This window comes from Carassius auratus, chromosome 19, assembly GCF_003368295.1.
Source record: "Carassius auratus strain Wakin chromosome 19, ASM336829v1, whole genome shotgun sequence".
NCBI classification, from domain to species: domain Eukaryota; kingdom Metazoa; phylum Chordata; class Actinopteri; order Cypriniformes; family Cyprinidae; genus Carassius; species Carassius auratus.
Genome location: NC_039261.1, coordinates 2,874,418 through 2,889,171, shown reverse-complemented (window position 1 = coordinate 2,889,171; position 14,754 = coordinate 2,874,418).

Genomic DNA, 14,754 nt, shown 5'->3' with positions numbered 1-14,754 from the left:
AAAATGTCATTGGAACTGTAGGCTATTTAGAGGTAGATAAACTCACTTTAGAGGTGGATAAACGCACTTTGGAGGTGGCTAAACGCTATTTCCGAATTTTAGGAGGTGCGTAAACGGCATTCACGTGCGTTTAGCCTCCACTACATACCTGATTATTAGTATTATTGCACTGTAAGTAACCTAATGTGTGACTGTCAATGGCTCTCCACTGAAAATGAAACACCAACTCCTAATTTGTACTTCCGTGTAATTTTTTAAGCGATATTCCAAAATCCACATAAAAATAGGTGGGATGGAAACATATATTGACATATATTGGCCTCTGGACGTCACTTCCCATCCTTGGTCATGACCAAATATGTTAGCTTTGCTTGGCAGCATAAAGGAAATGTATGCAATTGTTTGTAAATTTAACTGACTGAAAATGAAAGTAAATGAGGAGTGTTGAAAGATTTCTTATCTTGTAGCTCCCTCTAGTGGACTGCAGTTGTCCTCTGGAGAGGACATTTTTGCTCAGCTAATGCAAGCCTATTGGACAACTTCAATTTTTAATAATGATTTATATAAAAACTGTAAGCATCAACAGTTAGAAAAGATACAGAAACAAACTACAGATCAGGTCTGATGTCTATTAAGAGTTTGGTGCCTGTAGCATTAAAGCCCTAGGATGAGATACAGTACAGTTTAAAATTGTTTGTCTCAGAAGAACAAAAAGTTTAAATATTATAACACTGGTATTCTTAAGACAAAATAACTGGCAAATAATGTACAGTAATAACATTAGTGTGGTGGATCAGTGAATGCAGGAGAATAGGAGAGATAACACACATACTGTGTATGTGTGTTTCTGTGTGGAGCAGTTAAACTGAATACAATGTTTATATCTACTTGTTTCCGATGATGAGAGAGATGAGAACTACTGGCCAGCCTTGTGGACAGAACATTAGGCAAGGTAATTTAAAAACAGGAACTCTTAAATATGATTTGAAAATTGCCTTAAGATAAATGTAACTGACTGAGTTAAATGTTTAAAACTTAACATGAGAAAATCAGTCCATTCTCCCCAGCTGTACATTTTACTGGCTGTTAAAGTCTTCTGTTGCTTATAATAAATGACATGTTGATATGACATAAGCAGTTTTCAGAATTCTCTCAGTTACATGTAGATGCATATTGTGTGCATTAGTGAGTGTGGTGGTGATAGGGTATTAGTTATTTTGAAAATCCAAAAATGCACAAAGTTTCCTGTGAGGGTTAGGTTTAGGTGTAGGGTTGGGGTAGGGCAATAGAAAATACAATTTGTACAGAATAAAACCCATTACGCCTATGGAGAGTCCCCATAAACCACATATATGATGTATTTCCTGGATTTGGCCGATGTTGGTATAAGTAGTAAAGTGGTCAAGTGCAAAGAATGCAAGTATTTGGAAAGGGCAAAACTCAGCCTGTTCATAACATCCTTGTCTGGTCACGTCTTTCACTGATGTGTGTATAGACCTACCTGACTTCCTACCTGGATATTGGATACTTTCTTTCTTCAGTCTTCATCATCTGTCTTGCTTTTCCTAGTTTACACATTCTCTGGATTCCATTCACACTAAACCTGAAAAAGCATTTAAAGGACTTTGGTTGTCAGCTAAGTGATGACTGTGGTTACAATTTGACTGTTTTACTCATCTGTATATTCTTCTGTGTCACTGTACACTAATGAAGGACCAGTGCCTGTATTCTGTAGTCTCCTTTTCTGTTTGTGACACAAACACGTACATTATATGTGTCTCTCCATAGGGGGAATGGAATTTGAGTATATTTTATATCCCTTAACTCTAACCCTGACCCTATCACTTTGTCTGATGCAAGTGCCAAAATGTGACATGCCAGAATATACTAGTCAACATTTGTAGTGTATTGAAACCTTTAATCAAAGTTGTCCTAAAACCAAAATGTGTTATTTTCTCATGACAACTTGGATTAAAGGTTTTGATCCACTTCAAATGTTGACTACACTGGATGCAGCGTTGAGAGAATACATTTTTACAAGTTATTTCATAAACTATTTACATGCTTGCAGTGATGGTCTGTTTTGTTTGGTATAGATGTGCACATTTAAAAAGAGACACAGGAGAATTATGGAATATACATGAAATGTGTAAAAGCTTAATGTAAAAAACATTAACATGTGATTTCCTGTAGTTTTCCCTGCCATCTCTTCTTGCCATCACCATGTTTCATTAGATGATCCACATGACTGTAGTCCAAAGGGTCTTTAAATCTTAGATAGGAGGGTCTGTTATAGTGAAAATACTGTGACAGGTCCAGTATTTGGTGTTCCTAACTAGTGGTTGTAAAAGTACGCTTAAATAGCTTTCTAAATGACATGAAAAGTGCAGATCCTTTGATAAGCAGCCATAGCAGCTCTCTGGTTAGTATGTGTGAACAATGACTAATCTACCACCAACCTCTGATGTCACGGAGATCTATACACCTGTTCAACAATACACATTGATTACATATTACCCAAGAACCCCAATGAGCTCCCAAAAACAGAAATAGTATTGTGCGATTATGAAACAGTATTTAAAACTCTGGGACAACGGACTCCTGCTGTGCCAAAGAGAAAGCAGTGATTGATGGGAGAATTAAACTATTCTGCGAGCAAATGTTTTGTCATATATAAAATGTGCTTCATACAGTAATATAAAAATTATCAACACAAATTAAATTCAGATCTTAAATATTGTTTTATACGATTGAATTGACTACATTGAGTTAAACACAGCTTGTTTATGTAAATACTAGTATATATATATATATATATATATATATATATATATATATATATATATATATATATATATATATATATATATATTCTATCTATCCATCTATACATCTATCTATCTATCCATCTATCTATCTTTCTATCCAGTCTTGAGAGGAATGAGATAGTATCTTCTAACATGGAGAGAGAGAGAGAGAAAGAGAGAGAGATGTTATTAATCAGCCTGAATGCATTTAATAGGTGCTCATTCTGGAAATAAACACCTTAGATGCACTTTATGAATCTATTTTGTACAGACCATAGCAGAAAACAGCAGAATAAAGACAGATTTCAACACATTATCATGCTATGCTAAAACAAACCCTTAGACCATGTTCTCTGTACATGTTCCATGTACTCTCTGTCTTTAAACCATATCATTGGCATTGATGCGCTGCTCAGAAGAGCTCCTGGAGGAGGTTTTTTTTTTTTTTTTTGTAGAGCAGTATTATATTTCATATAAGCTTATATGAGTGTTGTAGTTTAACACCACTGAATTATATGCAAATTACAGAAACATCTCAAGGACTGTCATGTGATATATCATTCATAAATGCAATGTGAAATGAGAAATATTACATTTATTAAATTCCTAAGCTTCATGAAACCAAGCTAAGGCCAAGATTCTCAAAACACCTATGAAAACTCAAATCAAACAAGTAATGAGGACCCTGGAGAAAGAGCAAGAGGGAGATGAAGAAGACAAGCAGAGGTGGAGTGGGTAGAGGCAGAGGAGATAAACAATGAGAAAGAGGTGAAAGGTGGATGAGGTAGAAATAGATGATGGGAAAGAAAGAAAGAAAGAAAGAATGGATGTTGTAGGAACAGGGAGTGGAGGAGTGAGGGCACTAGGCATTGAAAGAGTTCAGGAAAGAGCAAAAAGTGTAAAAGTGGTGTGAGCTGAAGAAGAGGATAGAAGGTTGGAACAGAAGAGTAGACAGGATGCAAATGAGATTGAAATCCTTTCAAATTAAGAGTTATGAGTCACGGTCTCTCTCTGAGAAAGGCTGGACAGAGAGATCAGATGGATGTGAAGAGACTGACTGGTTTTAAAATCATCCCACGTGATGACCATGATGGTGCTTTTTTAATGTTGTTCACTTATTCTCATCCTGTAGATGGAAAATGACCCCTATGGCAAAGTAACTCTTCTCCATGCAATCCAGCAGGGATAATAAACACATACTAGTCATCTGTTCTTTCCTTACGCTAAAGGATTAAAAAAAAAAAAAAAAAATCCATAAAATTCCCGGTAGAAAAAGAGCAGCTTCAGTTACCAGAATTGTGCCGTGAAAAATACAGAAGCAATCTTTTAGGTTTTACAGATTTAACTTAAATTTACATTTAAATACCTTAATTTTATGAAGTGATTTAATGTTAATATACTAATACATTGAAGTACTGCAATCTGTTTTTATAAACTCTCCGCACAATCGGACTTTGCTGCAGCCTGGAATTGAACTACTGGTTTCGTCTGGTCAGAGGAGAACTGGCCCCCAACTGAGCCTGGTTTCTCCCAAGGTTTTTTTTCTCTATTCTGTCACAGATGGAGTTTCAGTTCTCACACTTAATATCCAATGATACCGTTGACTTGATAGCACAGATACTGTTTAAACTGACCTGAGCTGGATGATGACATCACAGAATTCAATGATGAACTGCCTTAAACTGAAAATGTAGTGTTTATTATTGTCATTTTTCAGTGACACTATTCTCCTATTTAATACTTTAAAGCTGTTTTGACACAATCTGTTTTGTTAAAAAGGCCATATAAATAAAGGTGACTTGACTTGTTACCGTTGTAATACACTGATAACCACCATATGCAGGTGGTGATTAGTAAGTCACAACATAATGTAAGGGAAACAGGTCAATTTAGCTCAAAGGGAATCATTTATGATTTTAAAGGGAATTTGAACAGAATCACTGTTTCACGGCTGTTCGCGGAGACGCGCCTGCGGTTCAGTGAACGAGCCGTTTAACATCAAATCTGCGCTGGATACTAATATCCAAACTATAGTGAAAACACTATAAATTAGCACAGTAACAAGATCGGCAGTTTAAGACATTAACTTGTAAGCACAAAACACAAGATACTTCTCTTTTCAATATGAATAAGGCTTTATTAGATAAATCTAAGACATAAAAACTAATCTAACACATAAACACACGCGCACACACACATTCACACAAGATGCAGGAAGATCGAAAGTTAGGGAAAGATGAGTTTAAGAGAATGGAAATATGGAATCCCAAGTTTACAGCAATACGTTAAATTGCATAAACATGAACAACCATCAATCACGTAATTAGCGCTCGCATTGAGTTCCTCAATGAGGTTAAAATTAAATTAGATACACCAGTAAAGGTCACAGTCTGGAGGTAAAGTTACTTGCATCTCCTGTGAAGAAGGAGCCTCGGTGAAAGGGCTATCCCGAGGTCGTTGATTGACTGGAAGTTCAGTCTCTGAAGTGACGTCTTGGGAAGCCCGTGGTTGTTGGGCGTTGGCTGAAAGTGCAGAGTCGTGTTCTCTGGTTGAAGTTGAATGGACGTTACAAAACTTAACTCAGAACACGAAACTCTCAAACGGAAAAGAAAAGAAATAAAGTTTGACGAGACTAGGTTGTGTTCCTTCTCATTGTGGCATAAGTAGCAGCAGGCAGGCACGATGGAACCGCGCTCAAAGAACAAATGATGACTAACCACATGGCTAGATGCTACAAGCTAAAGCTAGGTAGCAAAGCTACAAGCTAAGAGCAGGCATGACTGATAGCACGAGCAAGGCTGGAACTAAAAGCAGACTAAAAGCCGACATGGCTAATAGCAGCAGGCAGACTAGAACTAAAAGCAGACTAAAAGCAAGGCATGACTAAAAGCAAAATTTCATGGGGTCCAAAGTATTTAAAACTTCCTTGTTGGCCACCCCTCAAATGTTGCCTTGACCAATCAGATATGTTCTTTGGGTGGGTATCATAAATCATTTGTTTATCTTACCAAGCATGTGGTTCTTGCCTCACAGGGTCTAATTTTGGACATGATTCCTATAACATGATTATGATATATTTTACAAATAAATGATTGTCAGGACAATATCAAGCAAGAAAATGCGATTATTTGAATACTAGACATGACTAGGTATCCTATAGTTATCAAAAGACATACACAATAAGTGATTATACATGATAGTCAAATGTGTGGGTTACACGTAAATGAATATGGAGTTAAGCAATGGAATGATTCATTCATAAGTCTTTTTTGAGTTCATTCTGGTCCATATATAATGTATAAAAAGGGTTTCTTTGCCATTCTCTGGCAAAGGACTTTTCTGTGAAGACAAAGGTTTAAAGCCCTTCCCCCTTAGGAATTTCAGTCTGGTTTCACTGGCTGGGGGGGGAAGTCAATGCAAGTATTTAACTTGATCTCCTGGGTTTACATGTGATGTCCAGCGTTGCATTCCAATCACGAACAATAAATTTGACAATCTCTTCTTCGAATTAAAATTGTCAATAATTGTTCTATTGGTGTTAATGTTGAAAGCTGTTGTGTGAACAAGTTGGTTGGTTGGTTATCTTGCTTGGTTCCTGTGGCACTAGAACTGATTTATGACTTCCTTGAGGAATTCAGCTCATGTTTCAATGCACACAGCTCTGATAGACTCTTTGATTTGTCTGATTTGACTCATTTCTGCTACATATATCCCCCTTTCGATCGGCGAGGTGTTTAGGTGAAGACATCGTCGATCGCTGGAGAAACAAAGGCAGAAGAAGCAGACAAACACAGCAAACAGCAAGACAACACCTCCATGACAGTTACTGTACTGGTGCAGGCATCAGGTTATTTAGGTACACATGGTTAAGTTCAATTAGTCAATGTAGTTTAGCACATTGAGGATAGTTTAGATCGTCTTGGAAATTGTTTTTATTTTGATTCATCAATCAAATTTGTGGTTAACTTTGTTTGGTTCTTCTAGGTTGTCTTACTTTACATGTTTACCATTAGTTTTCTAGTAATTTCATTTTCAATTCAATGGATTGACCTATCATGCATGGAGCTCTCTGGCGTCCATTCAGTTTAGAGTGGCTGGCGGATATTAGGTGTTGCGAGTCAATCCTAATATCAGAACTTCGACCCTCGCAGGGTGTCTAGGCGTTTCACCTACTCAGGAAAGAGGGGAAGGAGAAGGATAGGTAAAAGAAGAACAAAACAAAACAAGGCTGCTGTGGGTTTTCCTAGCATGTGTTACAACTACTATTGAGCTAGGATGTCAGGTGCAGCTAGTGTGTCGTGAACCTTAACTTAGTGTCAGGTGTTCTACCTATTGTGAGGATGGCTGCACGTTTCTTCATGGTGGGTATGTGTAACTTTGTTATGCTAAAAGTTGGATATTCTACCTGTGGGAAGAATATGTTTGTTGACTGTGTTATCAGTAGATGTGTTTACCTCTGGGTGTAGGTAATGTTGTGTATTACTGGTGTAGTGCATGTGTGGTCAGATCTGTTCAAGTCTGTGTTGTCTCCCCCTTTTTCTAGCATGTCACTTAAGACGGGCTCTCAGCATCCTTGGCTTGGATGAGGGCGTGTCCATGGTCTAATGAGGGGTCAGTCCAGCAAGGCAGGAAGTTCTTTAGCAGACAGTCGGAGGCAGTTTGGCATGGCTGTGTGAAGCTGAGTTGCAAAACTTGTCTCCTATGTTGTGTTCTTCTTGTGATGCCTTCTGGCTGTAGCAGACTTTCTGACCTTCTGTGCTCTGGTGGTTGCTGTTGCACAGACAGGGAATTTGGAACTTGGAGTTGGAGTTCATTTGACAGTTTGTTAGTGACTGAGGTGATGTCCTTTAGTACCTCAGATTTTTCATCAACAGTTGGCCGTGAAAGACTTGTTCATTCTGGGTTGTTGTTGAACAGGTGCTTGTCATCTCTGATGTGGTGCACCAGGTGATCACCGGCCTTCCGTTCTGTCGCTGGTCACAGCGAGCATGACTCAACTTTGTGGTCATATGCATGTAAATTGTCTTGAAGGAACTCTCTTAGTTGTTCCATGACTTGTTCCGTGTCTTCTAATGGTAAGCGGTTATGTTCTTGTGCATACTCAGCACTGTGCATGTCTGAGTGGTGCTGAGGTGGGATTTGTTGTCGCTTACCCACACGAGTTGCTCTTGGATGAGTCAGGTGATTACTTTTGGATCTCTGGTTAGGTTTCCAGATGTTATCCTTTTGGTTTCTTGAGAAGCGTGTCTGGTCCCATGGATTTTTCCAGCAGTTGGGCTGAAAGTGGTCGTGGATATGGGCGTCACGTTCTCTGTGCTCTTGATGGAAGACTCTGGTGTTGTGATGCCACTGGGTGTCGTCCAGTGCAAGGCTTGAGTCTTTGTTGACAGAGTTCAAGAGTGTGGAGGTTTTGTTACCTTTCTTTGAGGCCAACTTCTGCTTGTTATAGGCCTTCTGTGTTAGGTCACGCAACTGTTGGATGGTCATGGAGTTCGGACAGGCCATGACACCTAGATGGTGACTGACTCCAGGGTGCAGATTCTTTAGGAAGAGGGTTTTGAAGTTCACATCCTCTTCAAGGTCAGAGTTGTTGTGTGCACCAAAGTAGGATTGTCGGAGTCGGTTGTAGTAAGCTTGTGGAGTCTCTTGACGACCTTGTTTGGTTTCCAAGGCAGTTAACAGTCCATGTTCAGACTCTGGGTCTGTAAACTCTTTAATCAGGACCTCACGAAGTCGCTGGTAGTTTGACTTGGTTTGACTGGGCTGTCGATCTAGAAAGTTTCGTACCTCGGAACTGGACGTGGCTCTAAGGAGGTATAACCAGTCTCTGTCAGTCACATGAGGTCTCACTTCCAGATGGAATTCGATATCTCGCAGGTAAGCTTGGATGTCGGGGCTCTCTGTGGAGTTCGGGTTGAACCTGCTGATGTTTTTAGACAGCTTGTTGAGGTCTTTGATGGTCATCCCGTGTGCAGCTTCAAGGCCTTGGACGGGAGGTTTTCTTTCGTTGGCAGGAAAGGGTTGTGTGGCGAAGGCAGGTGAGGTTTTGGGTTGTGGCCCTTCGCTCCTTTCGTCACATGCCAGTTCTTGGACGTGGGACTCTGCTCTGCTCAGCAGTGATGAGGCTAAGAGAGGTTTCTCTTTCCTTGGCTCTTGTTTGTGCTTGTAAGCATTTTGGAGTTCTTTTCTGACCATGTAGAGCTCATCGTTGGTATCGTCTAGTTGTTGGGTCAGATTGTCCGTTTCAGTTCTGTACCTTTCAAGGTGGTCTTTCAAAGCACTGATTTCAGAGTTCTTGTTTCTGATGTCTATCTTGGCTTTCTCTAGTAGCTGTTCGGCATACTGGAGTCTGTTAACCAGGTCTTTCTGAGCAGCCGTTGTATGTTGCTGGTCGAGCTGAGCTGCTGCCAGGGCTGCTAGGAGCTTCATAACTTGTTCTGTTGTATCCTGCTCCCTCTCGCTGGGTGCTTTGAGTTGATTTTGAACTTTCACTTCCAGCTTGTCTATGCGACGTTCAGCACGTGTCAGCTCCTCTTGAAGGTGGGTGATGTGCTTGTCGCTCAGTTTCAGCTGGGTTGTGAAGGCATAGCTTAGTGAGCTCGTGATCTTGACTAGCTCCTCGTGGTTGTTGTTCCGGGTTGAATCTTGTGTCAGGAATCTTCTCAGGATTAGGATTATTATTAAAAATAATAACAGTTCAAATGTCTTTGGAGTGAGGCTGTCTGTTATGCCTCTCAGCCAAATGTTCACATCTTCCCCATGGGCAATGGGGTCTGCAGTCTGCGGCATGTTGGCACGCTAGGGAGAAGAGAGACTGACACAGATCTGTGTGGAGTAAAAGCCTATGTGTGGTGGGACAACTAAGTGTTGTATCAGTGATTGTGAACCACTAGTGAAATGTGGTGATGACTGTGTTGGTCTCAGGATGTCTAAGTAGACTAGAGATGCGAAGACTTTGTCACTCTAATGAGGAAGAGGAAAAGAGAGACAGAGGTGAAAAACAAATTCAACTGACAAGCAAAATTTCTGTTTTTCAAATGAGGAAAATTATTTTTTTCCAATTAAATGTTATCAAAAACGTAAACAATATTATTATATTTCTTGCTTTGGACAAAAGAATACAATAATAATTCTGATATCTCTTTTCTTAGTCTGACAGGATTGACACCGTACACCTTTCAGTTGGACGGCTCACCAGGGAGTCAGCGAAGGCGACAGTTGCTCAACACGTATCTCTATTAAATTGATCTCAACGATGGATGAGATGCTAAAACTTGGATTGCGTTTCCAAATGTAGGGAGGTTAGGAAGAACAAATGAGAGGATGATTACAATCAAATTCATAAGGATGATTCGTCGTCTTTGGCACGATTGTGTATTTACTTCACTTAGAATTGATTGATGGTTCTTACATGTCCTACAAATGTAAAAAGAGAAGAGGAAAGTAAAGGAGAGAGAGGACGGAGATGGTAAGTCTCAGTAGCGGTTATCTGAACTACAAGGAGAGCGTTGTGTTAGTTGCTGCACAACTTATCAAACAAAATAAACTTTAAGTGAAAGAGAGTTGTCTTTCTAATTTATTTGAACTCGTAGTGAGGGATAACAATGTCTCCTTTTAGGGCTCAGGTTTGTCGTTCCCAGGCTAGGATACACAAAAGAAATGGTAAGAAATAGGAAAATTAAAAATTAATAAATGGGCAAAATATGCAAAAATGAAATTAAAAAGAGGAAATCAATACGTAAAACAATAGTGGTTAAGTGTATAACCAAAACAGGAAGAGGGGTAAAACGCATTCAAATAAGTAAAGGTCTGAATAGCATATATTCAGATGGGTAATAAATAAATTAGGAAGAATAAGTTTACTTAAACTTCCAAAGTTCAAGGCTTATTCATTCCTAAAATAATAAGACCCAAAAGAGAATACTAGAAATAAAAGATCATATGAAATGATCTGAAAGGGAAATTTTAAATGATTCAAAATAAATTTAATGTTTCAATTAAATTTCAATTTCAGTCAGTATTTCCCTTTCTAGTAAAATGAGAATAAGTGGTCTAGTGAGAAAAGAGAGCGATAAAAAGAAAGAGACTAACAAGTGTTAGTTAAGATGTTTAAAATTGTTAAATCACGTCAGCGTTGCCCAAACACACATTATTCTACCACTGGATGGTAATGCTAACGGCTAACCTTTGAGGCTAGTGGCTTTAGTACAGACTTCAATGTAAATGCAATGGTTTCGTTAGCTTAGCGACACCGCAGAGTTTGTGCGCTGCGCGTGCACAGTTCAGAGTTGGTCCGGAAGTACGTTAGGCTTCCGGGTCACGGTCGTCACTATGGCAACCAAAACACATTCTAGTGGATTAGTACATGAATCGTTGCATTGTTGCAAATACAGTTAAGCATGTTACATGAAATGTCGGCTCATTTCAACACTGTACAAATAACAACACCGCCTTTCAGTTGGTTTTGCGATGTGGCACTTAAACTCTCAGTTTGTATAGAGTTAAATTTATCTTAATTCAAATAGCAGCTTCCTGCTGTAGTTATTATATCAATCTCAGCAATTTGATTCTCCGTGCCAGTTTTTCTGGACACAAACATAAATGTTTTCCTTCGCTGTTGGTACACAGTTAAAATTTACTTGATCAAGCTTTTAAAACACTCCCATTCAAATTACTCTCGGACACACGCAGTGTTACGCGAGATTGCATTCACTTTGTGAACGGATACAAATGGGCAAACATTGTTCTCTAATGTTTAACGTTAACTTAGGGGAGTCGAATATCAAATTTGATTCGGCAGTGGAACACGCACTGGCAATCAAACTATATGAAATATGAATACGGGGACTTTGATAAATAGATTGAGGAACCCGCTCAAAACTATTCTTTATTCACCGATTTATATCCCTTTTGAAACACTAACAGTTTAGCTCCGTTCAGCAAACAGTGACTGAGATAGCGTTTGAGACACTGGAACACGCAGTGAAATCAAATCAGCTATAAAACAAGGCATTACACAAATGAGGAACACGCTCAATTTCTACCTTATTGTACGATCTCAGATGTTTACTTTTAAGTTCACTTACTGCTGTTAACAAAGGGGAGACGGACTCGAGTTAAAGTCTCCTCTAGCTCCTTTCATTCAAGCGGGAGGGCGCGCGCTGCTTACGTCACGCAAACACACACACATACTCAGGTCTCGGAAGCTTTTCATCCGTCATTCCTTTAGCAAAATCAAAGATTAAATAACTTGGTTTATGCTCACAATTTAGGTTAAACTGCCCGCAATCATTCTCCACCATAATAAATGTAAGGGAAACAGGTCAATTTAGCTCAAAGGGAATCATTTATGATTTTAAAGGGAATTTGAACAGAATCACTGTTTCACGGCTGTTCGCGGAGACGCGCCTGCGGTTCAGTGAACGAGCCGTTTAACATCAAATCTGCGCTGGATACTAATATCCAAACTATAGTGAAAACACTATAAATTAGCACAGTAACAAGATCGGCAGTTTAAGACATTAACTTGTAAGCACAAAACACAAGATACTTCTCTTTTCAATATGAATAAGGCTTTATTAGATAAATCTAAGACATAAAAACTAATCTAACACATAAACACACGCGCACACACACATTCACACAAGATGCAGGAAGATCGAAAGTTAGGGAAAGATGAGTTTAAGAGAATGGAAATATGGAATCCCAAGTTTACAGCAATACGTTAAATTGCATAAACATGAACAACCATCAATCACGTAATTAGCGCTCGCATTGAGTTCCTCAATGAGGTTAAAATTAAATTAGATACACCAGTAAAGGTCACAGTCTGGAGGTAAAGTTACTTGCATCTCCTGTGAAGAAGGAGCCTCGGTGAAAGGGCTATCCCGAGGTCGTTGATTGACTGGAAGTTCAGTCTCTGAAGTGACGTCTTGGGAAGCCCGTGGTTGTTGGGCGTTGGCTGAAAATGCAGAGTCGTGTTCTCTGGTTGAAGTTGAATGGACGTTACAAAACTTAACTCAGAACACGAAACTCTCAAACGGAAAAGAAAAGAAATAAAGTTTGACGAGACTAGGTTGTGTTCCTTCTCATTGTGGCATAAGTAGCAGCAGGCAGGCACGATGGAACCGCGCTCAAAGAACAAATGATGACTAACCACATGGCTAGATGCTACAAGCTAAAGCTAGGTAGCAAAGCTACAAGCTAAGAGCAGGCATGACTGATAGCACGAGCAAGGCTGGAACTAAAAGCAGACTAAAAGCCGACATGGCTAATAGCAGCAGGCAGACTAGAACTAAAAGCAGACTAAAAGCAAGGCATGACTAAAAGCAAAATTTCATGGGGTCCAAAGTATTTAAAACTTCCTTGTTGGCCACCCCTCAAATGTTGCCTTGACCAATCAGATATGTTCTTTGGGTGGGTATCATAAATCATTTGTTTATCTTACCAAGCATGTGGTTCTTGCCTCACAGGGTCTAATTTTGGACATGATTCCTATAACATGATTATGATATATTTTACAAATAAATGATTGTCAGGACAATATCAAGCAAGAAAATGCGATTATTTGAATACTAGACATGACTAGGTATCCTATAGTTATCAAAAGACATACACAATAAGTGATTATACATGATAGTCAAATGTGTGGGTTACACGTAAATGAATATGGAGTTAAGCAATGGAATGATTCATTCATAAGTCTTTTTTGAGTTCATTCTGGTCCATATATAATGTATAAAAAGGGTTTCTTTGCCATTCTCTGGCAAAGGACTTTTCTGTGAAGACAAAGGTTTAAAGCCCTTCCCCCTTAGGAATTTCAGTCTGGTTTCACTGGCTGGGGGGGGAAGTCAATGCAAGTATTTAACTTGATCTCCTGGGTTTACATGTGATGTCCAGCGTTGCATTCCAATCACGAACAATAAATTTGACAATCTCTTCTTCGAATTAAAATTGTCAATAATTGTTCTATTGGTGTTAATGTTGAAAGCTGTTGTGTGAACAAGTTGGTTGGTTGGTTATCTTGCTTGGTTCCTGTGGCACTAGAACTGATTTATGACTTCCTTGAGGAATTCAGCTCATGTTTCAATGCACACAGCTCTGATAGACTCTTTGATTTGTCTGATTTGACTCATTTCTGCTACAATAAAAATAAAAAAACATATTATATATATATATCGGTTCCACTTTGTCAAGTGGCCTTAACTACTATCTACCTAAATTTATAAATGATACTAATAACTTTCTGTAACTACATTTATAATTAAATTGTTGTACCATTCTTTATGCCTTAACCCACTCTTAAACCTAGCACCAAACCTGTCCCCAACCATACCCATATCCCACCTCAATAGAAGCAACAGTGTTTTGCAGTACAATATGAACACTATAAGTACATTGTACTTATTTATTATTTGTTTTTATGTTTTTGGTCCCAATTTTATATAGTGTCCATAATACTGCTGTACTCACACTGTGGTTAGATACTACATACACATCTACTATGTATGTAAGTACAAAAGTGTAACAGGACATTGGTAACAACACTTTTTTTACACTTCACTAAGTACTCGTGTAACAGGAATTATATAACTACATTTTGCAGCAACAATATGTAATTGTTACCATTTGATCCAGGTGTGGAGATGGGTAGGTTTAGGGGTGTAAATGAGATCCACGGGGTGGAAATGGGAAAGTTTGGGGTGTAAAAGGGATCCAGGGAATAGAGAAGGGTAAGTTTAGGGGTGTAAATGGGATCTAGCATGTGGAGATGAGAAGGTTTAGGGGTGTAAATGGGATCCAGGGGGTGGAGATGAGAAGGTGTAGGGGTGTAAATGGGATCCAGGGGGTGGAGATGAGAAGGTGTAGGTGTGTAAATGGGATCCAGTGGATGGAGATGATAAGGTTTAGGAGTGTAAATGGGATCCAGGGGGTGGAGATGGGTAGG